The sequence below is a fragment of the Felis catus genome, chromosome A1, assembly GCF_018350175.1.
Source record: "Felis catus isolate Fca126 chromosome A1, F.catus_Fca126_mat1.0, whole genome shotgun sequence".
Taxonomy (NCBI): Eukaryota; Metazoa; Chordata; class Mammalia; order Carnivora; family Felidae; genus Felis; species Felis catus.
The window spans coordinates 14215301-14233451 of NC_058368.1; the positions used below are offsets into that span (position 1 = coordinate 14215301).

At 35.2% G+C, this 18151-nt stretch overlaps 1 protein-coding gene across 12 annotated transcripts in view; it reads left to right on the forward strand.

Annotated features, from left to right (window-relative positions):
• The window catches only part of NBEA (neurobeachin), a 684640-nt gene that overhangs the window by 328049 nt on the left and 338440 nt on the right, over positions 1 to 18151 (forward strand). The window lies entirely within an intron of this gene.

The following is an 18151-nucleotide window of genomic DNA, read 5'->3' on the forward strand; positions in this document are numbered from 1 at the left end:
CTTGTGCTATTTATCTTTAATAATCAGATTCAAAAATACAATTTATAGTTTTGGGGTTTTCTTTCTTCTTAGCATTTATAAGAAATTAAAATACATATATTACATTTTTCTAATAACTAAAATTAGGGACCCAGTGGTCTGTCTTATCAGCTCAGTCAAGTCTCCGAGTGATCCTGATTTTCATATAAGTATTAAATATTTTGTATTATGAGAACAAGAAAAACAGCTTATGTGTGTTTGTAATAAGTAGTTATTACATTTATCCCTAGTTTCCTCAATAGAAAGAAAAATACATCTAAACTCTTTCTAGTTACTGACCTTGAGGTCCGTCTGAAGCTGCAGCTAACTCCCAAATAAACAACAATATGGCTTCAATATTTAAAGGATCACCTTTAAAATATTAGCAAAAACAAAACAACCAAGACTTACCTATTGATTTCCAGTCTTTAGGTTTATTTTCTTGAAGAATATATTCATAGGGAAACCATTAGGTCCATTTCTCCCTTTTCAGCCAGGAAGAATATGAAGAATAAAGAAAACAGCATCTCTGGCAGGAGTTCATTTGCAGGGCATTTGAAAATTGTTACCTATTGCCAAAGTCCTGAGTTCAAGAGACATTCTGAGAGATCCGGACCTTTTAGGTTCTTGATGATGCACATGTATTAAAAAAAGAAGAAGAAGAAAAAAAAAAGCTTTTGTGGGAAAAAAAGTACCTTAAAATTCCTTCTTCTTTAGCTCTGGGTTTTACTGCAGTTCAGAGAAATAAAGAAGAATGTAGCATTAGGGTCTAGTGTCTTTGATGGCCTCATCATCTAATCATAGGTTTAACATTACTCATTTGCTGGCTCCAGGAATTCCTGCCATTAAGGGCCCTAGAGATGAAACTTTGCCTCAGATATTGATTGAAAGGAAGAGTGAGAAATTTAAGCACTCTGTGCAGTGCACTTTCTTTCAGTGTTTCAGCAAAGCAATATTATAAACATGTCTCTCAGTTTGATTTTTAAGTTGAATTTTTTAAATAATTCAGAGTGTATTTAAATATTTCAAGTGGTTAATTGATTAAATATACTTCATTTAAGTGACTACAAAATGTATGTTTGTAAAAAATAGTTCCCATCATTCTGTTATTTGTTAAACTGAAATGCTGCTTTCCATAAAATATTTTTAAAGAAATAATGAGTAATAATCTTACTTTAATACAGTTGAGGTGGGATGAGTTTATGATAATACTGTGAAATTAGCTTATGAAACCATCTTTATAGATCATTAATTTTTCCATGGATGTGTAAAATCTTGGTTTTAAGGACACTCACAAAAATAGACAAGCCTTTAAAATTTCTTTTAATCTGTCATTTTTCTCTACTACTCAAATTCGAGATGATCTATGTCCTGTTTTCATCCATTAGCAGGACAACCATGGCAGTAGCAGACTTCTGATAAAGGAAAATAATTACAGTTAATGATGCTCTGGAGCTTGCTGGGCCTAGCACTCTCCAAAGCTGGGTTCTCTTCTACAGGCCTTAATGCGTCTCTTGGACAATGGAGCTGATCCCTGTAGAATTAGCAAAGTTTGTAGGGCTGTCTTTGTGCCAGGGCAGTCCTGAGGAATCTTTAAAGCTACAGAGTTCTGAGTTGTCTTTTTGTTTTATCTTACAGTCAGCTTTTTATAAATATTTATGGCTCTATGTTGTTATGATTTATTATAAGTTTGATGGTAGTTATGTTATTAAAATTCCAACGCAAATGGAATTTTTCTGTTTATTTATTTGCTTAAAATGTGTTTTTCTTTTTCCAAATTTAGATAAACTATTGAAGGATAAAATTTTGTTTGGAGAGACTAGGTAGCTAAGGATTGAAAAAGGAAAAGAAAAGGCAATCTTTCTCTCAATATTTGTTTTTCTTTCATTTGTGACAACACATTAGTTACTTTAATTTTTATGCTTTTCATTTCGGAAATTTCATGTTAACAACTATTACTAAAGATATCAGTTTTTCTTTTCTTCTTATCTGAGCTCCTGAACAAACTTACTATTGCCACTGGTTTGTGTGCAAAATATGGTCTAAATTTACATGAGATCGTATTACAAGTGTCTGAAGGTACTTGTCAAGGATAATTCAGTTCATATGGACAGCCTTTTAAACTCCAAGGGACATGCCATCCAGTCTACTCCCCAGTGGAATTTTAGGTCTCTGTCGAGAACATATTTTTACTTTTAAGAAGCTATTAGCATTATCATTGTATTGCATTTATTGTTCCACAAATACCCAAATGTTTCTTACAATATTTTGCATAGCTTTCCTTCCCATGCATACCTGACGACACAAGAGTACATTTTAAGAATTAACTCTTTGTTCTTCTTCCCTTTCAATGTGTATTAAAGTTGCGCCTTAGTAGTATCTTTTTAAAAAGAATTGGTTTCTTGTCATTTAGAAGTAAAATGAACTGAAATAAAATAAGTCAAATAATTAATATATTTTGTTTTAACAAAATCACTGCTTAATCAGCTAAATGTAGTGTTTCCTAGTGTTCTTCAGGATATCACAGGTCTGACACTGTCTTCTGTCAACTTTTTTTTTTTAATGCTTTACAATTACATTTGTTTGAGGCGCTCTATGTCATTCTATATATGTACCTTAATTTTCTATTACATTATTCTGAGTGTATTGTGTTCTTTGATGAATAGCAGATTTAGTTTTCAAGTAAACTTTTGTAGGTACTATAATAGTTTCTAATTATTTCCAGATTTTTTTTTTAGGAAGTCTCCATCAGAGGTACTCCAGGAAAAATTGAGTGATGTTATCCCGTAGGATTTCTTTAAGTTTTTCTAAGTAAAGCTTAGCAGATGTCATTGCATTTTTCTGTGCCTTATCTTTCAGTAGAAAACGTTTTATAAATTGAGAAACTTTTATGTAAAAAGTAATGTCTCTCAGTATTCAAGTACTTTCTGACTTGAAGTACTGATTAAGCAAAATGCATGCTTAGTAAATCATTTTTATTCTCATTAGAAACCCCAAAACGTATACGTAACATAAAATAGAAGTCAGCCTTGCAAGTTTCTTTAGAATCTGTGTATGAAGTTACTAACATGAATTATTTTGTGGTTTTGTTTGCCTTTTTTTTTCTAAATATTTCATATAGTTAAATAAAAAGGAAGTTAGTGACTTCACTGATGTGATCAAGGCTCAGACCCAGGACTTCTAAACACAGCACTTAACAAAAGAACCACAACTGAGGAACAATCTTCCTTTTTCAGATGATTTGGTATTTGAACTTTTAAAATTTTCATTTTTTCTCCAATTTGATACAGTTTATTCAGATGGTACAAAGGAAAAAGACATACTTTTCTTCCAACTATAATAAACCAAAGATAGAGGTAAAAACACAGATGAGATGAATATGGAAAGCTAGTAGTGCATACTCGTTCATGAGTGCCCACTATTGAAAACATTTGGGGTGTGTATAGTAAGATGATAAATGTAAGAAAACTTGGGATGGACTAGATTTTTTTCAGTGTTTTTTTTTTTTTTTTTTTTTTTTTTGCGGGGGGAGCAGCAGAGAGAGGGAGACAGAATCCCAGGCCGGCTCTGCGTGCGGTCAGCACAGAGCCCAGCGTGGGGCTGGCTCTCACGAACCGCTGACATCATGACCTGAGCCGAAATCAAGAATCAGATGGTTAACAGACTGAGCGACCCAGTCACCCCTGGATTAGATTTTTTAAAAGCATCTTCAGAAATAGGAAATCCTAGTTTTCTGATGAAATTGTGTCACAATTATTTATTTAGTGACTGCTTTTTTATATTAGCCTTGTGCTGGTTACTGAAGATTTATTGGTAACATCCTTCCATTTCTTAATGTGGTCTGGTGTTGTCTGTGAAACTTGCCTGTTATGTAGCTGAGTTTGAACTCAATGATGAGTAAAAAAATTGTAGTATGATATATTTTTTTAAAATTTTATTTATTTATTTGTATTTTTGAGAGAGAAAGAGTGCAAGCAGGGGAGGGCCAGAGAGAGGGGAGACACAGAATCTGAAGCTCTGGGCTCTGAGTTGTCAGCACAGAGCCCAATATGGGACCCAAACTCATGAAGCATGAGATCATGACCTGAGCCAAAGTCAGAAGCTTAACCAAGTGAGCAGCCCAGACTTAGAGCACACTCTAAGCCTTTTATGCTTTAGACCACACTCCAGCTTAGAGCTGTGACGTGCTTAGAGCTGTGACGTGCTTAGAGCACACTCCAGCCTCATTTTAAGTACATCAGAAATTAAGTAACCACACAATAGGTTTATTTGGGTTTAATTTGTCACGTAGGGAGTTACCCATTTCCAGGCAGTATATGAAACAATGTTTCCTCAAGGGTAGTTTTTAATATAAAGTGTTATTGTATGTTAATAGCATAGAATTGAAGTCGATAAGAACTTTCTAACTTGTGATTAGTGTTGAGTAGTTCCTGGTGTTTGCTTTTATAAGTTCTGCCTCAGCATTTAGGAGAAATAAAGCCTCTGTTTCATTCCTGAATATCTCACAAATCCCTGCCTTTTTCTCTGGACAGTGCTTGGCCCCAACTTCTATCTGTGGCATAACATCCTCTCAAAGTTAAAGGGGAAAATTAGTCATTAAAGTTTTTTGAAATTGCCCAGAGCATACCCTCTTTCTCGCCATAAAGTTTGTAATATGTCTTGAGTAGAAATAAAAGTTTAGCAGGAAATTGCACATGTGATGATGCATGAAGGTTACTGTCAACTTGAGTCATAATAAAGTTATTAGAAAATATGGGGAAGATTTATAGTAAAAATATAGACATTTGGAAAAAAAGTATTTCCATTTAATGTATCTTGGGGAGAATGCCTACTGCACAAATGCAACAGACTCAGTCTGTTATTTACCCAACTATTATGGCATCCCTCTATGAAAATTTAATCCAAGATTTAAAGAACATACAATTCAAATTACTTTTGATTATTTCCATGTGGTCTTTTATTATTGATTTCTTTTACTCAACTCCTAGAAAAGTTAGGAGGTATAATGAACATTGAGTCTATCAGTTTTATGTCATAAAATATTTATTTTCCAAGCTACCTATAATATATGTAATTCTTGTGCATGATATAAATACTTTCATCCTTGTGTATTAATTAACTCATATCCAACTCAAATTGTGGACTGAAGAAAATGATGAATAAACAGAAGTTCTGAGCTCTGCTGTATGTAAATGGTAAAATATAAGAGAAACAACAGCCCTTTTTCTCATGTGTGAATTCTTATAGTTTTACTAAAAACAGGACAAAAAGAAATCTGTAAGCCTTGTCCACCCATACAATAATCCTTGGGAGCTATAATTTCTGTAGGAGAGGAGAAAGAATATAGTATATTCTGAGGTAGACAGATTTCCCTGGGTCACTGATAGACCACCTCCCTGACCTAGAACCCCTTCCCATACTTTGCCACAATATCCACCCCTTTCCTTTCTTTCTAGCTATTTTGGCATGTTTGTTTTCCCCCGTGTCTATTTTTCTATGTTTACGTTTTGTAAATTCTTCAGACACATTACCACAACTTTGAAAAATAGCAACAATAATGTGTATGCATTCCACAGTCCTACAACTATTACACATTCTCTTGATTTTAGGTGGTTTGTTGTTGTTGTTTTACTTTTGACCAATGTATACTTCAACATACTTTATTTTTAATAGCTATTATGTGATAAGTAATTGTGTCCTCTTTTACTTTCATTGTTTAAATAATTTCAGACTCACAGTAAGTTGCAAAAATAGTACCTAGAGTTCCACGTGCCCTTCCCACAGCATTATTCGCCCTTCACTGTTTTTTACATGCATTCATTTGTGCATGTGTATATAGATCAAAGCAATTTCATTTCTTATAATGGTGTAACTACTGACATTATCAAACTACAGGATTATTAGTGTTACCTCATATCTTTCCAGTTAATTCAAACTTCTCTTTCATGAAGCTTCTTGTTCATGATTATGTGGTTCTAATCACTCCATCATTCCCTTTAGCATTTGAAATACATACATCTAGATAGTAAATACAGGTGCCTGTTTACATGTTTTAATTAAATGCTCTTACATTTGATATACGCATGCTTTTCTTTATCCAGTTCATTGGAATTTCCTTTTGGATAAGCATTATGTTCAGTATTTCCTCTCTTTTCGAAGCATTCCATACAGCCAGTGGAAAAAATTAGTTATGTATAGTGTCATCAGTATATTTATTTAAAATCTATGGAGAGTATTTTAAATTATAGAATGTTTGAAATTATTCAAAAGGAGAGACTTCTTAAGGATGCTGCAAAGCCTTAAAGTCTTCCAAGGTTACTCTATGGATGTTAATCCACTTCAATTACACTACAAATTTACCCCATAACAAAGTTCATTTTATATTTCTGTTCACCATTATGTCATCCATGCTTAGCAAACTGTCTAACACATAGTATATATATTTATTGTTACTTACTGAATTAATGCATGACTAGAAAGAAAACACAGTCCCCAAGATGATTTGATTGATACACTTTTATTGTGGTAAAACAGAAAGAACATAAAATGTGCTTTTTAACTATTTTTAAATGTGCAGTTCAGTTGCATTAATTACATTCACCGTGTTGGGTAGCCATTACCATTATTTCCAAGAATTTTCAGCATCCCAAACAAAAACTCTGTGTCCATATCTCTCTCCCCCCAAACTCTGGTACCTCTAATTCACTTTTTATCTTTATGATTTGCCTATTCTCAGTATTTTATATAAGTGGAATTCCTTTATGTCTGGTTTATTTCACTCAGCATAATGTTTTCAAGGTTCATTCATGTTGTAACGTATCTCAGAACTCCCATTTTTTTATGGTTGAATGATAAATACTCCATTCTATTTACAGACCCATGTTTTGTTTATCCATTAATCTGTTGATGGACACGTGGCTTGTTTATACCTACTTACTATTCTGAATAATGCTGCTGTGTTAACATTGGTCTACAAGTATCTATTTGAGTTTCTATTTTCAATTCTTTTAAGCATATACAATTCTTGAGTAGAATTGTTGAGTTGTGTGGTAATTCTGTTTAGCTTTTTGAGAAATTTCCAGTTTTCCAGGATGACTCACTTTTTCCATTTCCATGAGGAATCAACAAGTGTTCCAGTATCTCCATATCCTCTCTGACACTTGTTATTTTCTATTTTTGTTGTTGTTGTTTTAATGTGTTGCTGTTGTTTTAATTATGGTCATCCTAGTGAGTAAGAAGTGGTATTTCATTCTTGTTTTGATGTGCATTTTCCTAATGATGTTGAGCATCTTTTCATGCATCTGTTGGCAATTTGTATCTTCTTTGGAGAAATGGCTATTCACATCCTTTTTCATTTGCTAATTGAGTTTTTTTTTGGGGGGGGGGGTTGGTGTTTTTTTTTTTTTTAACATTTATTCATTTTTGAGAGACAAAGAGAAAAAGAGCATGAGCAGGAGAAGGGCAGAGAAAGACAGAGAATCTGAAGCAGGCTCCAGGCTCTGAGAAGTCAGCACAGAAGCCAACGCAAGGCTCAAACCCACGAACCATGAAATCATGACCTGAGCCGACATCGGATGCTTAACCAACTGAGCCACCCTGGTGCCCCCTAATTGATGTTTTTTGTTTTTTTGTTGTTTTTGGTTAAGTTTTAGGTGTTTTTTATTCTGGATGTAAAATCCTTGTCAAGTATATAATTTGGAAATATTTTTTTCCTATTCTCTGGGTTATTTTCATTCTCTTGATACTGATTTTGGTACACAAAAGTTTTTAATCATGTCTACTTTGTCTATTTTTGTCCAATGTTTCTTAAACTTTTGCTATCATATTTTAGACCCAAGGCCAAATCCAAGGTCATGCAGATTTTCCCCTATATTTTCCTCTAATAGTTTTAGTTCCTCAATTTAGGTCTTTGATCCATTTTGAGTTAATTTTTATATAGAATGTGAAGTAGGGATTTAACTTCATTCTTTTGGATGTGGATATCCAGTTTTCCAAGTACCATTTATTGAGAGACCATTCTGTTTCCATTGAATGGTCTTGGTACCCTTGTTGAAAATCAATTAACTGTAGATGCCAAGATGATATCTAAATCAAAAGTAGTGCCTGGGGCACAGGGGTGGCTCAGTCATTGTGCGTCCAGCTTCGGCTCAGGTCACAATCTCATGGCTTGTGAGTTCAAGACCCGCATCGGGCTCTGTGCTGACAGCTTGGAGCCAGAAGCCTGCTTTGGATTCTGTGTCTCCCTCTGAGACTCTGCCTCTCTCCCACTTGCTCTCTGCCTGTCTCTCTCTCTCTCTCTCTCTCTCTCTCTCAAAAATAAATAAACATTAAAAAAATTAAGATTTATAATTCATAAGTAGTTCCTGTACATTAAAAGAAAAACAATTTTAGGATATTAGAAGGTTAAATGAAACTTCCCCTCACCTCATATTTTCATTACCCAGGAGTGATAACAGTTAATCATTGAATGAATATTCATTCAAACTAGATTTCTATACATAAATGCAAAGTTACTTCTCTTGTTATTAGTGTAAGCAGAAATTGGTCTTATAACAGTGATGGCTTATAAATTGCTTTCCCAGTTGGTACTCTAGAGAGCAGCACTGTGTGATAAAAATGTAATGTGAATCACGTACAATTAAAATTTTTCTAATTACCACATTTAAAAAGGTAAACAAGATAGGTGAGATTAATTTTAATAATATATTTTATTTAACCTAAATATCATTTCAACATGTGATCCATATAAAAATAATGAGCTATTTTACATTCCTGTTTTTATACTGTCTTTCAAATCAGATAGGTGTGTGTGTGTGTGTGTGTGTGTGTGTGTGTATGTGCATGTGTCTGATATATATATGTGTGTATGTGTCTGTCTGTCTGTCATATGTGTATTTACTTGTAGACTCTTTTTTTATTGTTTTTAAATTATTTTGATGACCTTGTTACTACCCTGTGTTAATTATAATGATGAGAAAATTTTATTCACAAGTAACAGTTACTGAGGGAGTCAGCTTTACAAGTCTTTGTTCTTGTTCAGAAGTCCAAACACCACACAAGTTTATCAATTATTAAAATTAATCAGGTATGGGACACCTGGGTGAGTCAGTCGGTTAAGCATCTGACTCCTGGTTTCAGCTCAGGTCATGATCTCACCCATATCAGGTTCTGCACTGACAGAGAGGAGTCTGCTTGGTACTCTCTCTCTCTCCCTCTTTCTCTGCCCCTCCCTGGCTCACATGAGCACTCTGTCTCTCTCTTTCTCAAAAATAAATATTTTTTTTAAAAAATTAATCAGGTATATAATTTATACTTAGAACACATATTAGTTCATCCAGCTACATTTCAAGTACTTCTAATAGCCACATATGAGTATAGATGCTATATTGGTCTCCACAGCTCTTCCTCCCATATATGAATATCTATGCTTCTTTTTTTAATGTTAATATAGTCCAAAAATAGAACAAGTTGTTCCAGAATCCCAGAAATATTATAAGTCTTCAAGCAAATATCAGTGAATTGTGTGTAAAAAATTCTTAGAGTGGGTTAAAAATTATGATATCTAAGTCTCTACAACGCTAACATTCTTGTACTGGCTTATACACCTATTGCTATGTGATTATTTATGAAAAATATAAACTAATGTAACTGTACATGATTGCACTTTATGCCAGTGAAGCACACCAGGGTCCTAGCATTCAAGATTTAACATTGAAAGTTCCTTCTATTCTTAAGTAGTAACATGGGTAACTGGCATAGTGTCATTTATTGTTTTGCCAGGGCATGAGTTGAGACCATGCGTGCTACTAATTTGGTATGTGGGAATGAATTCACCAAGCAGTAACACAGCATCAACAGCTCAATACAGTGTGGTTGTTTTCTATTTACTCTGGAAAATAAGGCAATTTTATAATGAACTTTTGTTGTGGGATATAGTATGAGCCTAGGTGGTAGTCACAAAACATAACTAAATACAAAGGTCTTGAAATGTACATCTGGAGAAATATCAAATGTCTATTATTAGGTTATTTATGAACATTTTTTGAGAATCTACGTATATATAGTAGCTTATTAATACCCAACACTTTTGTGCTGCTGTTGAGTACAGTCTAGAGCTCTTACGCTAATGGTATAATTTTCTTCATATTTATATTTTACTGTGTACTCCTCCTAAGTTATGATGTTTTGAGAGTCAGTCTACTGATACACTGATTCTTAGCCCTAGAAAAATATGACAAAGATGATCCTCAAAAAAGTGATCTCAACAGTATAGTATAACTTAAAAAATAGTAGTCCATCTAGCCATGTCTCAGACACATGGTAAGCTCTCAGGAAACGAATTTTTCTGAACAAATATTTACCTTTGTAAATCATGGAAATTATAGAAGGATAGTCACTGTTATTTCATTGATTATAGTCCAGTACAGGATTTTGTTTTATTATCAAATATTATTTTTATTTTGTTTTATTTCTTTAATGTTCATTTAAAAAAAATTTTTTTAACGTTTATTTATTTTTGAGACAGAGAGAGACATAGCATGAATGGGGGAGGGTCAGAGAGAGGGAGACACAGAATCTGAAGCAGGCTCCAGGCTCTGCCTTGACAGCACAGAGCCGATCGTGGGACTTGAACTTATGAACCGGGAGAACATGACCTGAGTCGAAGTCGGATGCTTAACCCACTGAGCCACCCAGGCGCCCCTATTGTCAAGTTTTAAAAGTTATTATTCTATCAAACTAAAGTTCTTCAAAACCACATTAGTATTAAATCTTAAAGTGCATATTTGAATGTGATAAACCCTAACTTTTTTAATGTTGCATATGTTTTAAATTTAAATTTAATTTTTTTAAATTAAAAGCACAACTCTGAAAGTTTATTTAAAGAATCCTAGTCTAGCTTTTACCCTTCTCCTATCTAAATAGAAAATATGAAACATTTCCTCTATTTTCATATTTTTTTTAAGTTTATGTGTTTTGAGAGAGAGAGGGAGAGAGAGAGAGAGATGTGGAGAGGTGCAGAGAGAGAGAGAATCTCAAGCAGTCTCCACACTGTCAGTGCAGAGCCCAATGCAAGGTTTCAACTCATGAACCGTGAGATCATGACCTGAGCCCAAACCAAGAGTCGAACACGTAACTGACTGAGCCACCCAAATCGCCCTATTTTTTTATTTAATAAAGTTATCATTTCTTGATATCTTTCTGATTGTTTCTAGTAGCATATGTTTTCTCACCAAGGAAGAAATATCTTCAGCAACTTAACATAGCATATAAATGTGTTTGTTTATTGTATATATTTAGAGTTATAGAAAAAATACTGTTTAAAAAATATCTTATAAAACAACCTAGATTATTTTTCATTATAAATACAAACACAAGTATGTGTGTGTGTATGTGTGTGTATATATCTATCTATCTATATATATATGCATAAGAATATTTGTAATAAAAAGCGGTGTTAAATTTATTTACATAATTTAATGATCTACTAGGATCCTGGGAAACTTACACTTATTTATATTTACATTTACATTTACATTTACATTTATATTTATATTTATATTTATATTTATATTTATATTTATATGAAACACCAACTTTTAGTAACCAATTGGATCTACTTCCACATTGCCTAATGGTTTTTCTATGGCTGAATTTCATATCAATAATCTCTTTGAGATTGATTATTCATTTCTTATATCTGATTTTTCCTATATGCTTTAGTAGGATGTTCATAAAAATAAGCAATGAAAATGAAAACAAAAGATACATTGAATACTTGCATATTTATTTTCATTAGTTCATTTTTGTATTCATTGAAAACATTAGTTATATCTGGTTTTATTTATATACAGTATGTTTTTACTTCAATCCTTTTACTTACTAATTTCTCCAACTTACTGCACAGAATTTATAAGCACACTTGTTATAATGAACATTCACAAGGAAAATATTTGAGGCACATAACCTACTTCTTTTCCTGGCAATTAATGATAAGTAGACATTAAGGATATAAAAGCAAAAAAATCAATTCTGGAGTTCCTGAAGACAAGATTTCAACTTAACCCTCCTTTTTTTACCATGAAATATTTTCAAAGATTTTGAGATGGATTGAGTCTCTAAGGACATTAAGTTGGTTCACCTAATTGTATACAAAGCAAAAGGAAATGAGAAATGTGAATTGAGCTGACATAGAGGAGGAAAAACCGTTGGGGGGAAAAATATGTCCTGGGTCTGAGATTTCTACTAGGTCATCTAACTACCATGAAGTGATTGTTGAAGAGAACATAGGGATTTCATTGTCATCCTTCTGGAACCTATTTGTCTTCAAAGTGTTTAGTTTCAAAGGATCCTTAACTTGATATCCAATTCTCTGAAAAAGTCCTTCATCTTGAGGAAATTTTATGCATCCATATAGAAGAGTTAAAAAATTATGACAAAACTGTCTACAGACTTGGCATCTCTCTGCAGGCATTCAAACCTAGTTTAGTGTGTTTCCCATGAAGACAAAAATTTGATGCCGATGTTTAATTTACACCTTTTCTTATAGATGTTCATTTTTTTCCAACTTGAATGAATGCATATGTGCGTGTTTTCTCAAATGGCAGAAAACTTTCTGGAATGAATTCGTAGACACAATTTGAAAATACACTTTTTTCCTGTCATTGCCAAAAGATTGTCTTTGTTGAAATGACAATAGATTATTACCCCTTTGTATACATTCTCATTGTCCGTTTCCCTTGTTTTAGGTAATTTCTCTAAGTCTACATGTCAGAGAGAATTGTTAGAAAGCTAGGACAGCGATTAAAGTGTCTTCCCTGTCCAGCTCTCACCCATTCATCAACTCTCAATGTAGTTTATGCCTCAGCCATCACAACAAACACAGCGCTCCTCTCTATGCTAGGTACTCTACTTGTGAGCCTCTCAATATTTTACCTAATTATTCTTTTGAAACTCCTAGAATCAGTTACATGGTAATGCACATTTAAGAAACACTTTTTAAAATGCAGAACCAAATGTGCATCAGTGTTAAAGAATAGGACCATTGCCTAGCCTCTATCATTACTCACATTTTTTTACACAGTCACTAGAAGTTAACATTTGAGTCCTACAAAAATACCATGTGGGAGAATGAAATGCCATGTCAGAACTGGAAAGGACCTTAGTTACGGTGTTATTTTAGGGATGTGAATACCTCAGTAATTATGGTGTAAGTTATGATGTAATTATGATACAATAAGATACTATTTATGAGAAGGAAATTTAAATAAGTGAACAGTCTGAAGGAAAAAATATATATTACCTCATGACTAAATTACTCCACGCTGGGAAGTTAGGTACTTTGAGGTTTGTATTGTGCAGTCTTTTTGGGAGAGAGAGATGACCTAAGACAGTGGTTGTCAACACTGACTTTACATCAAAATAATTTGGGAAGATTTAAAATGATACCAATGCCTGGACCCTGTCATTGGAGATTATTGTCTTATGATTGGTACTTTTTAACAACTCCCCCGTTGATTCTTCTGTACAGCCAGATTGAGAACCATACATTGAAGCGATACCCTTAATTTGGGAGGATTAAGTTCAGTTCGACAACAAAAGTACATTGAGTATGTACAGTATGCCAGGCATTTGTACTTAATATCCCAGGGCACCTGGGTGGTTCAGTCGGTTGAGCGTCCGACTTTGGCTCAGGTCGTGATCTCATAGTTCGTGAGTTCGAGCCCCACATTGGGCTCGCTCCTGTCCGTGTCAAGCCTGCATCAGATCCTCTGTCCCCTTCTCTCTGCCCCTTGCCCACTTACACTCTCTTTCTCTCAAAAATAAACATTAAAAAAAAAGATCCTCCCTTTCATTAACAAATTTATGATGTAATAGGGAGATACATGTGTGAGTATATTACTACAAAATATAAATATATTTCACAGGGAATATTTTCTGATTAATGAAAGTATTAAGCAGTGAGAAAATAATGATCTAGGCTTGATCCCATTTCCAGAGTTTTAAGATTATCATTTCTTGTACACACTTTTGGGATTTATTACATTACCAACATAAACTGTTGTTACAAGTTATACTTTTCTTGGAGAGTACTTTTCCCTTCACATTCCAGTTTTTTCTTTGCATTTACACATTTTTGTTTACTATTCAGTACTGAGTATGATATTTTACTGAGGTTGTAAAGAGTTTGGAATTTTCAAAGATGCCCAAATAATTATTTGTGCTATTTTTATAACTGTCATTCAGAAATTATTAAACGAGCTTTAAAAACCATATTCAAGCCTGATGATTTCTGAGATAAAATATACTTTATCTTCTGAGGAATATTTTGTTGTCCCTTTTTCTCTCATTTAGTTTTTTTCTTCTCATTTGAAAGAAAGAAACCTGTGTTTATGAGATGCCTTATGAGATGTAGAGAGGAACACAGGCAATGGACGTGAAGCTTGAGCAAGAAATTCATCTTTGGTTTTTAAGCCCCTGAGATTCGGGGGCTGTCACAATGTAATCTTGTCTCTCCTGTGGGAGAGATGCCCTCATTTTTGGCAGAGTAAACCATTACTAGGTTCTTTAAAGAGAGTGGATGAAAAGCAAATATTTATTTGTGCCTGTCTGAAAATGTGACTCATCTATCCTCATATGTTATTGATACTTTGGGTAGATATTGTGCCCTGAATGTTCTCCATAACTGTGCAAGCATTTCCTTTTCTTCTCTTTTCTGGATTTGCTACTGAGAAGTTTAGTTTGATTCTTATTCTTGATTCTTTGTATTTTTTTTCCTGTTAGCCTTTTTCTTAACCCTCATGTTAAGGAAAATGTTGTGATGATGTGCCTTGCTAGGGGTTTTATGTCATGTACTTCATTCCTGGGAGCAATTTTATTTTTTTTATTTTTATTTATTTTTTTTCAATATATGAAATTTATTGTCAAATTGGTTTCCATACAACACCCAGTCTCATCCCAAAAGGTGCCCTCCTCAATACCCATCACCCACCCTCCCCTCCCTCCCAACCCCCCATCAACCCTCAGTTTGTTCTCAGTTTTTAAGAGTCTCTTATGCTTTGGCTCTCCCTGGGAGCAATTTTAAATTTATCTGATTTAAACTAAATCCTCTCTTCCATGGTCCCCATCCACTCTTTCTAGACTTCCTACTCAGTGGGCCTTTCAGTTGGAGAGCCTCCAGTTTCCTTATTTCTTTACTTTTGTTGGTGCTGTTACGGTTTTTGCATCCCTTTTTCCTTTTGTTGGCACCTTATCTTTTTTTTCTGTTTTCTGGGGGGAGATGTTTGCAACTTTGTCTTTTAAGCCTTCTTTTTTTGATGCTTGCAATGTCTTCACATCCCTTAACCGTGTAATTACAGACTCATTTTTCTGTTTCTTCCCTGCCTTTCATTTTCCAAGGTTTTTGTTGTTGTTGTGTTGTTGTTGTTGTTGTTGTTGTTCCTGGTATCTCGTTTGTACTCTTGTCTTGGTCTGGGTCTTTCTTGTCGAGTTGCCAACTCGAGATCATGGCTTCAACAGTGATAGTAGAAGTGTCGGCAGCGGCTCTTCCGTGAGCTCTAGCACCAGCTCCGGCACCTGTGGAGTTCGGGAGAGCAACTGAACAAGCTGTAGGGCCTCACACAGCTCTGGGGCCCCTTCCAGCCCCAGAACTGAAGGCAGTGCCTGCTCTAGAACTAGAAGCAGCTCCAGACCCGCTCCAGGACAGAGCTCGAGCCGGCCCCGGGGATAAAGGTAGTGCCATCGTGAACTGCAGCACTGGCTCCAGCAGCAGTTCCAGAGCCGGGGCCAGTTTCAGAACAGGTCCCAGTGGCGGCTCTGGAGCCACAGCCAGCGTCTGCACCAGCTGCAGCGGTAGAGCTAGGGCTGGCTGCCGAGCTACAGCCAGCTCCAACAGGAGCTCTTGCTCCCACCCCGCACTTCACGCCAGTTCCGGCCCTAGCTCCAGAGTCACGAGCAACTCCAGCTCCGGAGTCCTCTGCATCACCAGTTTTCACACCAGGTCTGGCAACAGTGCGAGACTTAGAGTCAGCCCAGAACTAGAGCCAGTCCAACAACCAGCTCTCTCACTGCAGTCTGAGCATCAGCTCTAGAGCTGGATCTAGCTCCACACCGAGTGCCAACTCTGGTACCGTACCACCATTGGCATCACAGATAGAGTCAGCTCCAGAGGGAGAGCCCGCGTAGGCTCCAACTCCCGTGCCAGCCCCCGCTACAGCCAGCGCCAGCTCTCACTTTCCATCCCCTCCCTTGGGATGGCATCTTTTTGTCTTTTCTACTTTTCAATTTATATTGCGTATACTTTGGGGCGTGCTGTATTTTGCGTTTTACAAGTCACGTGCAATAAAACTTAAATTCTTGATCATCAAAAGGAGAATGATGTTAGTGATTAAAGGGTCTTGTTTGTATCTTTTTGTTTCGTTGAGCCAATGCAACCAGTGAATTATTTTCTTTTAAATAGTGCTATAATAACTTTGCTACTGTTCCTAAATTTTGTTAGATCTTTTCTTATCTCTGTTAACTGCTTCTTTTTCTGTTTTTTATTTGAAGTTTTTATTTATATTCTAGCTACTTAACATATGGTAAAATTGGTTTCAGAAGTAGAATTTAGTGATTCATCACTTACATACAACAGTCAGTGCTCATCACAAGTGCCCTCCTTAATACCCAACACCTATGTAACTCACCCCCACACCCACCTCCCTCCATCAACCCTCAGTTTGTTCTCTCTAGTTAAGAGTCTCTTAGGGTTTGTTGGGGCGCCTGCATGGCTCAGTCGGTTGGGCATCCAACTCTTGATTTTGGCTCAGGTCATGATCTCATAGATGTGGGATTCAGCCCTGCATCAGGCTACGTGCTGAGCCTGCTTTGGATTCTCTCTTTCCCCCTCTCTCTGCCCCTCCCTCCCTCACTCACACTTGCTCTCTCTCTCTCTCAAAATAAATAAATAAACATTTTTTTAAAAGAGTCTCATGGTTTGCTTCTCTCTCCCCTTTTTCATTTTAGAAATGTGAATGATTCCCAAAACTCAGCCTAGGTCTTTTGATCCACTTTCTGTTGATTCTTCTTTAGAGACGTGCCTCTGGTTTGCCTTAATCAATATTTTCATGTAAATAATCTCAAATTCCACATTCTATTTGATATACCATCATGATTCTCAATCCAACAAATATAAACTTAAGCAATCGTATGGTTTTCCTCAAATGTGTTCCATTCTCAAATATTTTCATGAGAATGCCACCATTCTTCCTGCCATTCATGTTAAACACTTAAACCTTATATTCTTCCACGTTGTTACTTTAGCCGTTAAATCCAGTTTCTCATCCAGCCCTGCCATCTCTTCTTTGTAATGTCTCTTGTTTTCCATTCACCTGTGCGAAGTACCAGTGTAGGCCTCTATTGCTTCTCTTCCGGAAAGGCACATAAAACAGTCTTCTACCACTTTCTCTTCCTCAAAAATGTCAAATTACTCTTCTAAAACATATTTCTTGCATGAAGTCTTGCAGTGATATATTTTCAGTGTCTTTCTTCATCCTTTAAATTCTAATATCCTTAACTTGGCTAGGACTTATTTGTGCTGCTCCTCTATCAAAGATTGCAGATTAGTGTCTCATGGGCTGAGGCGTCTCACAGATATTTTTTGTTTGATCTTTGATCTGAACAGAGTTTTTAAAACATTTTACTCTGTGATCTTTTAGACACAGTATAATTTGGGATGCATATGTAATATCTGAATATGTACTTTGAAATATCTTCTTGAAAAATCCCATGCATATTAAAGTTTATGCTGATAAAAGAGCCTTGGTGTACAAACAGTGTCATAAAGAAAATCATGTTTAAGAAGTTGTCTGTAAGAATTTATTCTTCGGAGTGTCATGGTTCTCACTATATAAGAATCAGTTTTCCCTTTAAGCTAATGCCACAATAAATGTCAAGTATTCCTGAGAAATTTCCACATTTTGTGGGATATCGGCTTGTGATAAATATAGTATATGTAATGGGAATATACAAAATACATAAAAGGATGATGGTAGAAGACATCTTATTAAAACATAGCAAAAAGAGTTCCCTGTAATTGTTCACAATAGAAATGATTGGAAAGCTTTAATAAGCTCTGTAAAGTGCAATAGTGGTCTTA